Source organism: Protopterus annectens, chromosome 11.part0 (assembly GCF_019279795.1).
Source record: "Protopterus annectens isolate FY-2018-M chromosome 11.part0, PAN1.0, whole genome shotgun sequence".
NCBI classification, from domain to species: Eukaryota; Metazoa; Chordata; order Ceratodontiformes; family Protopteridae; genus Protopterus; species Protopterus annectens.
Genome location: NC_056745.1, coordinates 234,296,443 through 234,311,622, shown reverse-complemented (window position 1 = coordinate 234,311,622; position 15,180 = coordinate 234,296,443). Strand labels below are relative to the sequence as shown.

The 15,180-nt window shown below is 36.4% G+C and overlaps 1 protein-coding gene across 1 annotated transcript in view; it reads left to right on the top strand.

Moving 5' to 3' along the window:
- Positions 1–301: 301 nt before the first annotated feature.
- PLEKHG7 (pleckstrin homology and RhoGEF domain containing G7) overlaps positions 302–15,180 on the top strand; it is a 1,339,509-nt gene continuing 1,324,630 nt past the window's right edge. Inside the window, exon 1 of the mRNA XM_044087653.1 lies at positions 302–820. The gene's annotated coding sequence lies outside the window, so the exon portion shown is untranslated. The remainder of the gene's footprint in view (positions 821–15,180) is intronic.

The following is a 15,180-nucleotide window of genomic DNA, read 5'->3' as shown; positions in this document are numbered from 1 at the left end:
CCTGTAAAATCTGATGTTTGTCCCGAAAATATCCCACTTTGGCCATTTGAAAAGGTGGCAACCCTACGAGGAACGTACTCATTTAGGGTATTAAAAAGTTCAGTTCCTCAAAGTTCCACATTAAAAGAGTCTGCCACACATTCAGTTAGGAATTTTTTTAAGTGAAATCCATGGTAAATAGAAATTAATCATATTAATTCATTAAAGGATCTTCTTTATGAGTAAAACCAGCATACCACCCTATGACTTTCCTAGTTGAAGTTGTTAGTAAGCCGTTAGTATGTGTTCCACATTTTGCCCATTTGTTCCACATTATGAAGACAAGTGTTCCTCATTTTGTAGATGGAAGTTTGAGAGCTATGAGTTTAAGAATTTACAGCTGAAACATTATGTTTATGTCTGCCAGAAAATTTGCACACGTTAGAGTACAAAGGTATCACAGGAGCTCATTCGTTTCCGCGGGGAGGTACTCCGGAGGTAAGTCGTTAGTTTCCGCATTTTCCTGACTGTCCAGCAGTTAGCCAGGCGGCAGGCAGTTCCGACCTTTGCCTAGGAGACAGGCAGACTTCCTGACAAATATCCCAGCAACCGTGGCGTGCATCGGCACTCACGCGCTGCTCCCTCCCAAAGAGGAACCTGTGTTATCTGTAGACAACATCGCTGATAAGTCCGGGAACCTGTACTCAATGTGATGTTATTCCGAAATCAATTTCCCCCCTCAGTTATGGATATACATTATGAATGGTACAAAAGACTGCTGCGCTAGGTGAAGGATAGCAATACAAATAGATTCTAAACCCAGTTTCTGTCGACTGTCAGTGTAAGTAGAATATGCTGCAAAATTATGGGTTTAAACGTACTGAGTCGTATGAAGTATTTATAACTTGATATATTGTACGAAGCAAGTTCATGTACTGTGAGAACAGTAGTAGACTATGGTGGTGGCTGTGTTAGTCGTTATCCAGTTTAAAAATATGAGAGAATATTTAGTTTCCATTTTACTTTCCGTAGGCAGTGTGGAAACGTTTATATATTTATTTTACTGTCGTTACAGAGAATAATTAGTAGTAATATTAAGAGCAAGTTTATTAGAGAGCCAGAAAAAAAAAACATGTTTTTGTTTGTATTTGTATTTGGCAAAGTGCCCGCGAGCTGAGACGCCTTAAATAGTAAATTTGCAGTAAGTGCTATTTAAATATGCAGTTGAGCAGGAACGTACCTGCAACCTGTCAGTGTACTGTTACTATACTCTTGAACATACCTCCCGACTGAACAGATTTTCGTCTATTTTTGGTCTGTTCTCATAAAATTTATGTTTTTCTGATAAATAAATCATAATAATGATACATTTCAGTTTCAGATTTCATATACGTCAGAAAATGCATGCTAACACAAATCCTGCTATTCTACCAACTTTCTAAGTTTATAAGAGCAATATTTAAAATCTGTCCCCAAGTTTTGCCCCCCATTATTTTACTCTTTGTCCTGATTTTTTGGCCACAGAGGTTGACAGGTATGCTCTTGAGAGTACATGTACCTACTTCTGCTTTTACAGTGAATTACTAAAGTAGCAGGACCGTCCACAGAACTGTTACCACAGGCTATATTTGATGCTTCTATATGAACAGTGTTTTAAACCAGTTGGTTGGGTCACAGGCAGACCTTCTTCTGTTAGCTTTATTTTCGTTGCTTGAATTCCAGTAGAATATGCTAATCAAACGTGTAATTTGCATAATATTTGTGTATGCAGTCAGCATTACTTTAATGCGCAGTATATATAGTAGAACGAAAATCAACAGTGACATGATTTTCAAAACGAGCAGCTTTTCACTTAGAAATAGGATATGAAACCTAATCAAGAAGATCGCTACAGATCAGAGCGAAGAAATACTCCACATTTCCTGGAATTCTCGAGGAGCTCTAATGACATCGTTGTACAGGGTCAGAAAGGAGATGTGCATTGAAGCACAAATACACAGGCGCAAAATGCAGCCTTTTCAAGGCAATTTGTACTACCAACAGTTAAGTGCAGTTTGTTCAACCTGTGCAGAGATACTGATATCCTTGCAGAATATAACACTGCTCTGGAATAGAGTCCCCATCCACATAAAACTAAGTTTGTTCCCATCCTTATTCAACCCTAACTTGGCTCTATGGATGGGAAACAGAACATTTACCACAGGTCTGCCCCCTGTACTACTAAGGGACAGAGGCAACTCCAAAATGCTTTATCAAGTGCATGTGTCCTCTCAAATTATGTATGGTATGATCCCAGTTATTGTCATTAGGGGTAATGTATAATTATTGACCATGGGATGGGTAAGGCCACTCTCTAGAAATGACCAGAATTTACAGGGCAAACAACAGTGTGTGTACATGCAATGAGTATGCATGCATATAGTAAGGCTAAAGTTTATGGTACAATGGTTTTAGTAACACCATGTAAAGGAAATCAACCACAACCACGCCCCAACGATAAATCAATAAATCAATTACAAGGGAATATAGAGTATTTACAATATAATTTACACAGTATTTATAAAACCTGTTTTTCATCCGCTGATTCCTCCTAGTATGGTTTTCAAAATAAATCATTTCATACTTATAGACCAGCACATATACCTAAGATTTACTAACCACTGTCTCTAAAGCATTTACGGGAATTCTGTATGAAGAGGGACTCATTCAGTTTAGTATTAAAATAAGATACTGTTCTGTGTGTGAACATTTTCAGCTGTTCAGTTCCAGGATAATGGCCCAAATTTTGAAAAAGCATTTTCATCTATAGTTAGATAATATAGTGGTCTTATTAGAAGAAATTGTCACTGTTATTTTTGAGGGAATATAGTACAATCATGACCACTAATTTACTGTGCAACGATGGGCAGTATTGCAATTTTAATATTTTGTACAGTAAGATATCAACTCTGTTCCTTGCTGTGGGGACTGTGATAGCAGTATGAAGTCCTTAGATTGAGTATAAACACATTTCTTGCAAAGGTTAAGCATGCTTTGTGTGACAGACATGTGACACTGTAGCATGATATTAAGCAGGATCAAGAATAAGGCCAGGATGAAAGAACTGGGAAGTGAGATTGGATGAGCAGTTCACAAAGAAACAATGGGAGGATATATGTATGTCTTCCAAATATGCAACAAGATCTGGAAGATTTAGGATTTGTGCCTGGAAATGTTTACATAGATATTTTTATACCCTAAGGATATAATTTTTCCTCAGGCACACAGCAAATGTTGGAGGTGTGAAGTGGAAGAAACAGATAATTGGGAACATTTTCTGGGAGTTCAGTGAATAGGCGGACTTTAAGGATTCCCTGTGGGATGCACTGTCAGAGATGCTGGGTGGGCAGATTGGACTGACGAGGGAGATAATTTTTCTGAGCTATGATACAGAATTGGAATTGCTTCGACATGGTAAGGCCTTGTTGAGTCTAATTATGGTGGCTGCCAAAAAAGCAATTAGTAGAAAATGGAAATCAAAATGTAAACCAACTATACTGGAAGTAGTGAATATAGTAACAGAGATAAAACAACTGGAACTGAGATCTTTAGAAAAGGTATGAGCAAACTACATGTAAAAAAATGGGAATTGTGAGAACAATACATACAGGGAAGGAATGAGGTTTAAAAGGAGACGGGACTTGAGCTATGTAATGTTTGAGTGAGAAAGATTGAGTAGATTTTAAGTGATGTATAATGTTTGCAACTGGGAGTGTGTCAGTATGATTTGTGATGTAAAATGTTTGCAACTAGGATTGTGTCGGTGTGGTTTGTTTTCATTTACATAAATGTATGCTTGCCTATGTAGTAAGTGATGGTTTAGTAAAGATGTGTCTTCTTTATAAAAAAGGCAGGCATTAAATAATTTATGTACTATTGCTTAGGTTATATGCTATATAGCAATATATGTGAAATATAATATTTATGTTAATATAGTTTGATTACTGTTATATGAATGTAAATGTGCCTGTGTCACAAGTGATAATTCAATAAAGGTATTTGAAAAAAAGAATAAGGCCAGAATATATTTGTTGAGACACCACTGGAATTATGTGGTCTAAACAATCCTTGAGAATTGGTTTAGCACTGTTTTTGTATCCAGGGGGAGGGGCAGCATTATTTGTATGATCCTGGAGCAAACAGCATCACAACTGATTTCTTGAGAGTTCACTAAACATTTATTGTTTGTCTACATACATAGATGATCAATGTCCACTTATAGACTTTCTCTAGTTCTTTTACTGACCTGTTAGACTTGATTAACAGTATAGTGTCAGTGTAAAGTTTTATTTAAAGTGATGGGAAGTTTATAGAGATATCATTAATAACGAAAAAAAAAACACTGGGCTTTTTACTGACCCTTGTACTACACCGCAGTTAATTTCTTGGGTATCAGGCAGAGAAGAGAGCTAAACTCCTGAACCAGGTAACAGTGTTAGATGTAAGGTTAAACTTGTTTAGCTAATTAAGTCGGAATGAGTGGCATAGAGTTTCAAAGACTCTGGTCACGTCTATGAATATTTCAGCTGTAATATGTCCATTGTTTAAGTTTGTAGATATTCTTGATTGCCATATATAAGGAACAGTTACAGCTCCAGAGCCTTTGTAAAAGCCATGCTGAATATCACAGAGCAAACCAAATTTGTTTATGTGATTGAATATCTGACTGCATATTCATTTTTCAGATATTTTTATTATCACACATAAACTAACTGGAGATGAAATGGTAGTGCTGTGGTGAGGTTGGGCCTTGAATTTTGGGTAAAGGTACTTGCTATAACTGTCTGCTTGAATGGGTCAAGGACTATACCTAATGATAATGACAGATTAAATATGTAAGCTAGTGGTTTGTTAATCTACTTTGCCACCATTGTAAGGAACATAAATTGCAGCTTACTTAGTCTAACATCCAACTTTTTGCTCAGTTTTTTAATAATGTTTTGAACTTTTTGTTTTAAGTAGAATTTAGTGCTGATTTCTGCTGTTGGGTATTTCTGTGTAGAAGTTAGCTATAATACTGAATAAGAGCATCTGATGTCGCGCCATCTGATTTTTGATTGTAATTAGTGCAATCAGTAAATACTGTATGAAATTATTTGGTATAATTTGCTGCATGAATAAAATGTTCTGACAAGGATGGACCATGATCTGTCTGGTTAACTATTTGATGGACATCAAGAGCAGTTTGAGTAAAGATGTGAGGGCCCAAATAATAGTAGTTGAACGTAGAATCTGTGAAAGGTTTTCTGAGATATTAGGTCTGTAAACTACTAGGCACAGATGTTGTAGTACCAGGTAAAGATTTTGAAATAGCTTAATTTCCTGTTTCCAGGTGCTGTGAATGCTTTTCTGTAGTTAAAAAGTTCTGAGCTAGCACAAACACTTGATTATGTGTACACGTATCTATACATATTCCAAAATGTGGTTTTATAATAAAGTTGATACTAATGTTATGGTTGCTATTTCTAGTAGAACAGAAAATGGGAAACCTATATTCCAACTACCTGTGCCAGAATAAATATTGAATATTTTGCTGTAAGCAAACCAAATGATAGTGGTGGTGGTTGTCTTTTGGCTTTTCCCGGTTAGGGGTCGCCACAGCGGAACTCCGGTCTGCTAATGATTAGCAGTAGATTTTAACAAACACCGAGGTGCCAGCTCGATGTCCAACCTTCAACGAAGGCACGCCCATTTACCCATGTCTTTCAAACGCCCATCCAACCATGGGGAGGACATGCAGACTCTACACAGAAGGCAGTCCAGCCGAGAATCAAACGGGAGAACCTCTTGCTGTGAGGCAACAACGCTACCACTGCACCACTGCGGATAAGCAAACCAAATGATAGTATAGTTAGAAAAAGCAACCTTAATGGGAAGAGTTGGCATAAAAGTGTAAATGTGCACAGCAAAAGCAACAGGGAGCATCCAAACAGGACAGGCTCCTGAATAACAGTCAGTGATGCCTCCCCATCTTTTCTTCCATGCTGTCACTCCACCCCTTCCCTTAAGAGGAACATTTACCCATTTTCAGTTCAGTAGTTTTAGAAAATACCAGACAAACTGGCTATATTAGTAGTATTAACAGGTTATACTGTACTTTTTTGAACAACCCCAGTTCCATGGCTTATACTCACTACTCCAGAAGATCAGATCCACTTGGCTGTTTTGTCATTGCAACAGCTGCTGGACAATCAGGCAAGAGAGCATATTAGCAGAATAAGCAAAAGTTATATTCAAGATTACTCTTAATGCTAAAGAAGGAAGGTGTTTGGAGACCCATTTGTTGGCATTGCAGGAACTTTTGCTTTTCCTGACACTGATTTCAGTTATTCCTAAAGTAAGTGTGTGTGTGTGTGTGTGTGTGTGTGTGTGTGTGTGTGTGTGTGTGTGTGTGTGTGTGTGTGTGTGTGTGTATGGGTGAAACAACAGCATAGTTATTCATGGATACAAAATCTATGCATGAGCTTTGGATTGACATGTAGTAGAATTTGTGTCACAGTATGGATGGGCAGTAAATGGTTCCCTACACAAGCTTGAGGAGAAATTGCAAAAGTGTCAGTAGCCCATGGGGGGGTGGGGTGGGGAGTGGGTTCGGGGGACAAATGGCATAATGCCAAAATGCTTTTTCCCACAGAAAACCATTGCTGTTGTGAATTCTAATTGTACACCTGCAATAATTCACTTTTTAGGGACATTTATCCCTTCTTTGAATTGGTATGACTGTGGCGTTGGTATATATAGGTTTGGGAGGTACAGGGGCCCTTACCCTCCTGTAAAATACAAGAAAAAAGGATTTTTTTGTCATTTCATTTTGTGGAGCATTTTTTTCTTCTTCTTTTGAAATGTCGACTTTCAGGAAGTTGGCATTTCATAGTAGTACCTTGATGAATACAGTATAATCCTATGCATCTGAAACCATTTTACAGAAATAATACAAACCAATAAAAAATATAATATTTTCAACTCACTGTAAAAATGATTCAATTAAACTTCTTTTTCAAGGCGAACCCCCTGTATCTCACAACTCTCTTACTTAAATGTATATGGAAATACAACCAGTAAGAAGAGAAAAGAATATCAACATGTAAAAGCTATCTCATTCCCCATTATAGAACTGTCATCCATGCAAAAGAGAAGTTAGACTACAACTTGCAGTCCAAACAACCTAAAAATGATTGGCTGCATACATCCCTCAAAGAAATAAAATGATAAATCAAATTAGTTTATAGCAGAAATATTATGTAAACTTAAGATTTATTAAGCTCTCATTCAGTTTATTTGGCATTACAATGTACGGAATGACATGATCCACATGTAGTATGGCAGTAGCTAGTGTATATCTATCTTCCAAAAACAAAGGAAAATTCTACAATTGAAGGAGGAAGTTATTTCTTGAAGGGGTATCTGTGACGCCCCTGCACTGGCCCAGTAATTAAGGATCCTCAATCCTCACCACTAGCACCAGCGAGGGGCGTACACATTGTGAGGATGACAAGTACACACAGTAAAGTACAATTTCCCCTTAAGAACACACAGAGATCAAAGTCAGTCTGGGGTTGGTTTCTCTATCTTTCTCCAGATCCCCAATAAGACTCCCCACTGACACAGCTATAGAGTTGAGTCCTTAGCCAGGGTTCCAAGCCGAGTCCTCCCAGCACTCTCTCTGTCCAACCAGTGCTTCATGTCCCTACCCAAGTAGCTGAGACACACACACACACACACACACACACACACACACACACACACACACACACACACACACACACTTTGAGATTTGATTTATACACAAACACACACCTGGGGAAGGCTGGCACAGATTTACTAGATATGCCCCCTACTGCCCAGACCTTAATGTAGTTATCACTGCCACCAGAACCCCTTATCAGCTACTTTAAGGATCCAAATGGTAAGCGTGACCAAGGCCAAGACTATTTAGGAGTGGCCTATACAGTGTCACCAAATACATATGCAAGTATGTTAAGAGCTTAAATATCTCTAAACAAACCAGCCACAATTAAAAGGTTTAAATATATTTAATAATAAATAATAAAAGAACAAGACAATATTCAATAACTCAGCACAGTGACTACAGAGTTCAGAATCACAGGAAATATTTTAAAACAACATTGCAGGACAGTCTCAAATAAATACAGAAAACATATAAACTAATCCTTACTATATTCCTATCTATATCTAAGAGAAATCACTTTTCCCTAAGTCTTACTTACAGAAAACACACAGGCAGAAGTGCTGATGGGTGGATGTTTCTAGGTCTAGAACAAAATACAAAATGCACAGTCTCTGAGAGAGTTCCCAAATGAATATCTAAACATTACTGCTGGGTCAGCTGGATGACATCACTATTTGTCACCTGCCTTTAGTTCCCAGGCTAACAGATACCAACATATTTTTTAACATCTCTATGTGAGAAGTACATATCTCTAGTTTGCCTAGAACTGGAAATTGTAAAAGAGTTAAACACTTTTACATTTTAAACCTAGTAATTATTTCTGTTTCAAGACAATAAAAATAAACTACAAGCTGTAGACATCCTGTCTCCTTGCTGCCTTGAAACTAATTTTTATAGCACATCATAAACAATTTCAATTTATTTTCTTAAGTTTTGCAGGTTAACTCTGTATGTTCCAATTTCTGCTATTAATATAGTTTATATACATTTCTGTTCTTTTCCAATAAGGTACACTGTGGTTACATTATTGAAGCTCAGTACATAACATACAGTTCAACATATACTTCTGCACCAGTAGTTTAATATCCACATAACATATAATTCTCTTACATTTGTAAGACAAGCCTATGGATCATATTAATATTCACAAATGACATATGATTATTTACGAAATTCCAGATAACTGGTCTGGCAGCTTCACAGTTTCAATAATATATCAAATTCTTTGCTCCTTCTTTTCATACCTCTCAGCCCAAAGGCGTTGAAAATAGGAACAAAGGCCCTTGAAAAATAGGAACATCCAGCTAAAAAAAAAAATCCGAACATCTAATTTGCATACCAAGAAGCACATAACTCTTTCCATTACCAGTAGAAATGTGGGATACTAGACAGGAAAAACATTTAAGAAACAGAGTGTGACAAAAATTATGTAAAATTATTAGCACATTATCAAAGAGACAGTATAAAATCTGTAGACTTAAATGAACTTTATCGCAAAAGTCTACCACATGATGCCATTAATTTTTATTTCAGAAAAAGTGAAATGTAAGATGTTTGTTTTCTTTCTTTAAATTATTACTGCCACTAGCACATTGGCCATGAAGTGTAGTTTCCTGTGTACAAATCACATATGGGGAGATTCAGAAAATTGTGTGAAGTGGTAAATTAAGCTTAAAAATAGGGACATTTAAGAGAATTTCTGCTGCTAAAGGTGAGATGTTATATAAAGGTGTAAGATACATGACTGATGTCTAGTATGCCAGTATTGTTTTGTTTTAACTGAAGAAAAGCCACTCGATATTAAACAGATTAAAATGTATTTGGTTGATAAATGTAATACTAGTTGAAAACACACCTACAAGTGCACGTACCCTTACCCAACTACATTGCTCTCTGTACACATATGCAAAAAGTAGATTTTGTGTGCGAAAGAATATCCTGTACCCGCTCAATATCCTGTTTTAAGGTCACTGTACTTTGCGAAAAGGACCTTCCCTTCATTGCAATGACTATTGTAATTATATGACTTAAAAAGCATAATACATCACTCAAAAATATTATAATAAATACAGTCAAACTTTCAGCATCAGTGTTAAAACAATAGCATTGCATGCACACTGTTTATAGGATGATATACTTCAACAAAGGTATTCACTTATTTATTTATTTATTTATTTACTTCCTTATTGTTTTTGTTTACCAGTGAATCCAACTACATGTCAGTCATTTTGAGCAGTAGACGTAAGTACCACAAAAGAGCAAATAAGAACAGATATTGCAAAGTCAGTCATTTTATTGATATGTACTTCAATGAATAATAATACGGAGTAATTACTTAACGTGGTCGATCTTAAAAGAGAACTGCCCAAGTATGAATAATCACCAATGTTTACTTGAACTCACTTTTTGTATATACCTGTATGTTTTGATTTATTTGTTTAAAAAAAAAAACCTGACATTCATCACTGAAATAATATGCTGCCAAAGTTGTTTATTACACTTACCAAACGTTCACAATTCACCACTAACAGGATAGTATATATGATTAAAAAAACACCATGCAGCGCCCAGAAAGGCATGACAAACAGATGCTGCCTTGTTTGTAATGTTAATGAAGCATAAAATCTTTTCGGTCTAAAACATATAGTTGAACATTAACCAAGTACTTTCCATTTCTGCTTGATTAGCATGACCACTTACAAAGTATTAAGTACAAGTTAAACTAAGCACACACATACTTACACATGAGTATGCAGACACACACACACACACACACACACACACACACACACACACACACACACACACACACACGTGTGTGCACTTGCACACACGCACACCTGCCATGTACATTAACTGTTAACTCATGTTGTTAATATGAAGTCATTAGACATACATTTAAATGTTTTCAAAGCATTACCAGTTTACTAAGCCAGGGATAGGTGTTTTCAGGTCATCAGCAACTACTTGTTTGTTTTTATTGTCTACTCATACCTCTCAGCTGTCCAGATTTTCACAGAATGTCCACATTTTTTGCCTCATATTTTTGGTCTATTCGTCATAATATTTGTGTTTTTCTGGCAAATCACTGGGATGATCTGAGGATTGAAGTCTCTAAATAATAACTTACATTTGAGTTTCAGACTTTTAATCCTTCAGAAAATGTATGTTAACACAAATCTTACTACTCTAGTAGATTTCTAAGTTTAGAATAGCAGTATTTAAAATCTCCCCCTATTTTTGTGCCCATGTCCCCCCATCTTATTAGCCTTTGGCAAGATTTCTTGCACTAAGAGGTTGAGAGGTTATGTGTCTACTGCTTATCTTGCCCTCATCTTTGATAGTCTGATAACTATCCTGATTTAAGTGTGCAACTCTAAGTCCTCTTTCATGAGGCCTCTAAAGTACCATCAATCTGTTAGGGGCTCTTTATATTTAGATTTGTTTTGTTTCTAATTTAAATAAGCATGTTTATTCTTTTTATATCTGCTTTAAATTATATTGTTGCTCTTTATAGGTGATATTGTTAGGTTTACACTGCTGTTGCATTTCTGCCTCAAGTTTTAGGGTCTGTGAATAATCCCTTGGTGTGTGTGTGTGTGTGTGTGTGTGTGTGTGTGTGTGTGTGTGTGTGTGTGCATGTGTGTGCATATGTGTGTGTTTGTGTGTGTGTGTGTGTGTGTGTGTGTGTGTGTCTGTATTTACACTTTTTATGTATTCCAGCTTCGTCTCACATCCAAGAAACATGCTTGATGATTAGCTACTCTAAACTGTCCATATAAATTGCATTTACCCTACAACTTATGACACATGTCATGGCCGAAAATGGCCCAAGCTAGACTGGTTTGTTTAACCAGTTAACAAATTAATGCAGTTTAAAATTTAAATTTAAGTAGAATGAACAGCTGTATTAAACAGTGTCAGGGATGGGTATGTCAGAAACTAGATCTTTCAGCCTTAAAGGTTACAAATAAATAAACCAAATCACCAAGTAATTTCTTAATTTAGTTACATAGTATAAGAGTTATAGAGGATTTAATTCAGTGCAAATGTTTCTTTTTTATTAGATACAACTTTATAACACCTCTGTGATTAAACACTTCAGTGATCAAAATACATTAATTCAAACACTTTTTTTAATCACTGACACAAGTCAGTCCTAAGTTTTATTTGAAGAGCAATAGTCACATGCAGTGTTGTTCACCAACTGCCTTGACATCCCTTTTATGACATCTAGCCAGGTGTAGTTTGGTAAAGGGCAACATGCGTTGTTGCTCATTATACCATGACCCCCCCCCCAAAACATGCACGCTGATTGGCCAGCGTGCACATTGTAAATTGAGTTATACTAATGGAAAAAGGTCCAGTCGGCCGGACTTTTTTCCATTAGTATAACTCTACTTTTAAAACACTGTCTCGCTATGTTAAATGGGTTTAACATAGCGAGACAGCTTTAAAATAAGCAACGGAGATCTCTGTTGCTTATTTTAAAGCTGTCTCGCTATGCTAAACCCATTTAACATAGCGAGACAGGTTTTAAAAAAAACAGCAACGGAGAAAGCAAGATCTCCGTTGCTTTTTACTGTTTCGCTATGTTAAATGGGTTTAACATAGCGAGAGAGTTTTAAAATAAGCAACGGACATCTCCGTTGCTTATTTTAAAACTGTCTCACTATGTTAAACCCATTTAACATAGCGAAAACAGTAAAAAAAAAAGCAACAGAGATCTTGCTTTCTCCGTTGCTTTTGCCCACAGCTCTGATGTACTGCGCAGGCGCGCAGTAAATCAGAACTGCCACGGATGCCAGACATCTGTGGAAGGGCAGTAAACAGGCATTATACTATGCCATTATTTAAGAAAAGTAATAGTTTCTTTTCTTAAATAATGTCATGGTATAATAGCAATAACCCACTTCTGGGTGTGGGTAATGTATTTACCCACTGTTGGCTTTGTTTGGTCCCTCGGGCTTCGCCCTCGGGACCAAACCACGCCAACCGTGGGTAAATCCAGCATTACCCACACCCAGGCGTGGGTTATTGCTATATTATACCATGACCCCCCCAAAACGTGCACGCTGATTGGCCAGCGTGCCCATTGTAAATCGAGTTATACTAATGGAAAAAGGTCTGGTCGCCCGGACTTTTTTCCATTAGTACAACTCGTTTTTTTAAAACACTGTCTCTCTATGTTAAATGGGTTTAACATAGCGAGACAGCTTTAAAATAAGCAACAGAGATCACCGTTGCTTATTTTAAAGCTGTCTCTCTATGTTAAACCCATTTACCATAGTGAGACAGTGTTTTAAAAAAAAGCAACGGAGAAAGCAAGATCTCCGTTGCTATTTTTTAGTGTTTCGCTATGTTAAATGAGTTTAACATAGCGAGACAGTTTTAAAATAAGCAACGGAGATGTCCGTTGCTTATTTTAAACTGTCTCGCTATGTTAAACTCATTTAACATAGCGAAACATAAAAAGCAACGGAGATCTTGCTTTCTCCGTTGCTTTTCACAACTCTGATGTACTGCGCGGGCGCCAGTACATCAGAACTGCCGCGGATGCCAGACATCTGCGGAAGGGCAGCAAACTTATTATACTTATACTATGCCATTATTTAAGAAAAGTAATAGTTTCTTTTCTTAAATAATGTCATGGTATAATAGCAATAACCCACTTCTGGGTGTGGGTAATGCTAAATTTACCCATGGTTGGCTTTGTTTGGTCCTCGGGCCGCCTCGGGACCAAACCACGCCAACCGTGGGTAAATTTAGCATTACCCACACCCAGGCGTGGGTTATTGCTATATTACTGCATGTAGACTAACAAAATGTACAGATACCGGGCCTGAATTCAGAAATCTAAGGTGATAAAACACCATGAAAATTTCCCCAGAATCATCCAAGGCCAGCATATCCCAAAGTATGAGATTTAAATGTAAAGCATGCGAGCAAGACCAAAGCCAGACATAATGGACACGTCATAACCAAAAACAGAGTGTGGCTTTTCTATGTGCATTCTTAAAAACACCAGCATTACTGATTCTATTTGTTTAATGTACAAGTTAAGGTGGATTGCATTTGTCAGTCCTGCTGTGAATATTGAAACAGTTTGTTCCAAATGTAAAATGTTTGAGTTTTCCAAATTGTTCAAGGACTCTGAAGTTTCCCATTTAAATTTATGCAAATATCATGCACTGTAGCAGCTTCCATCTAGGTTATTGTTCAGATACACAACTATGTTTTCTGCTTACTATTCCATTACTTGCTGAGCATTATTCCATGATGTGTAATCTCTCTCTCTCTTTTGCTGATGCTAATGGACTTATTTTATGATAACCTTAAGAAAACATTTTAACATATTACTTAACCACTTGTCTGACAGTATTCTTTTTTATGACTAATGGAACATTTGGCACACATCCCTAACAAATATATTAACAGATGTCTTTTTTACAGCTAACACAGACTTTTTTTTTCAAAAAGTAACTCTGATGTTAACAGTGGTACTTAAAGAAGTTATGCGCTTCAAAGAATGAGATACAGTTTTATCCATAGTGCTGATGCTTACCCTTTCGGAATCACTGTGGATTTTTAAGTTCAGATGTCTAATAATTATATATTTTAATATACTAACTCCAGGATCGCACTACAGTGGGGAAAAGGGCATATACCTTTTACTGTAATGTGTCAGTGTTATGAGTTTCAGTCAAATGAGTTTTCAGTCTTTTGAACTTTCAATGTTTTGGTCTTAGTCAAATGAATTTCAGTCAATTGAAATTTAGGTCATATGAAGTAGACCCAGATATATATATATATATATATATATATATATATATATATATATATATATTAATTTTTAGTTTGCAAAGAAAGGAAGGGAAATATATTTTGTATTTCACTTTTTTCCACAAATGAAATTTCGCAAAGTTGCCTGGAAGGAAACTTTTAGACATGAATTGACACACACACACACACACACTTATGTGTGTATATGTATATGTTTCTACAATTACATACTAAAAAGGATGCCTTCATGAACTGATGAATGTGGCTCATTTAAATTCATATCAGGTAAATGTAAAAAGAATCATTGTTTTGATGGCATAATATTGACTTTTAGTTATTCTTGTCACCCCTAACAGGGAAAAGACGAAAGGAGAAGAAGAAGTTATTCTTGTCATTATTTGTTCCTTAACTTTGTTGTTTCATTTTTGCCATTTTGAATTTTATTGTGTAGAGTAATTGATCTGTGTGCAGGTATTCTGTTCTAGCATTTTATAAACAATTTATTTTGCAGATGGCAGAAATACAATCTTTCTAGTTTGTGTATAGTTTTCCTTGTTTTTTTACTTGTAATCCCACCACATATACCATCTTAACAGCTGTGGCATTGTCAGTGCCTGTACTACTGGAAGCATCATTTGTTTTCATTTTTTACTTCTATGATATTTCTTTTCTTAATGAATAACTAATTT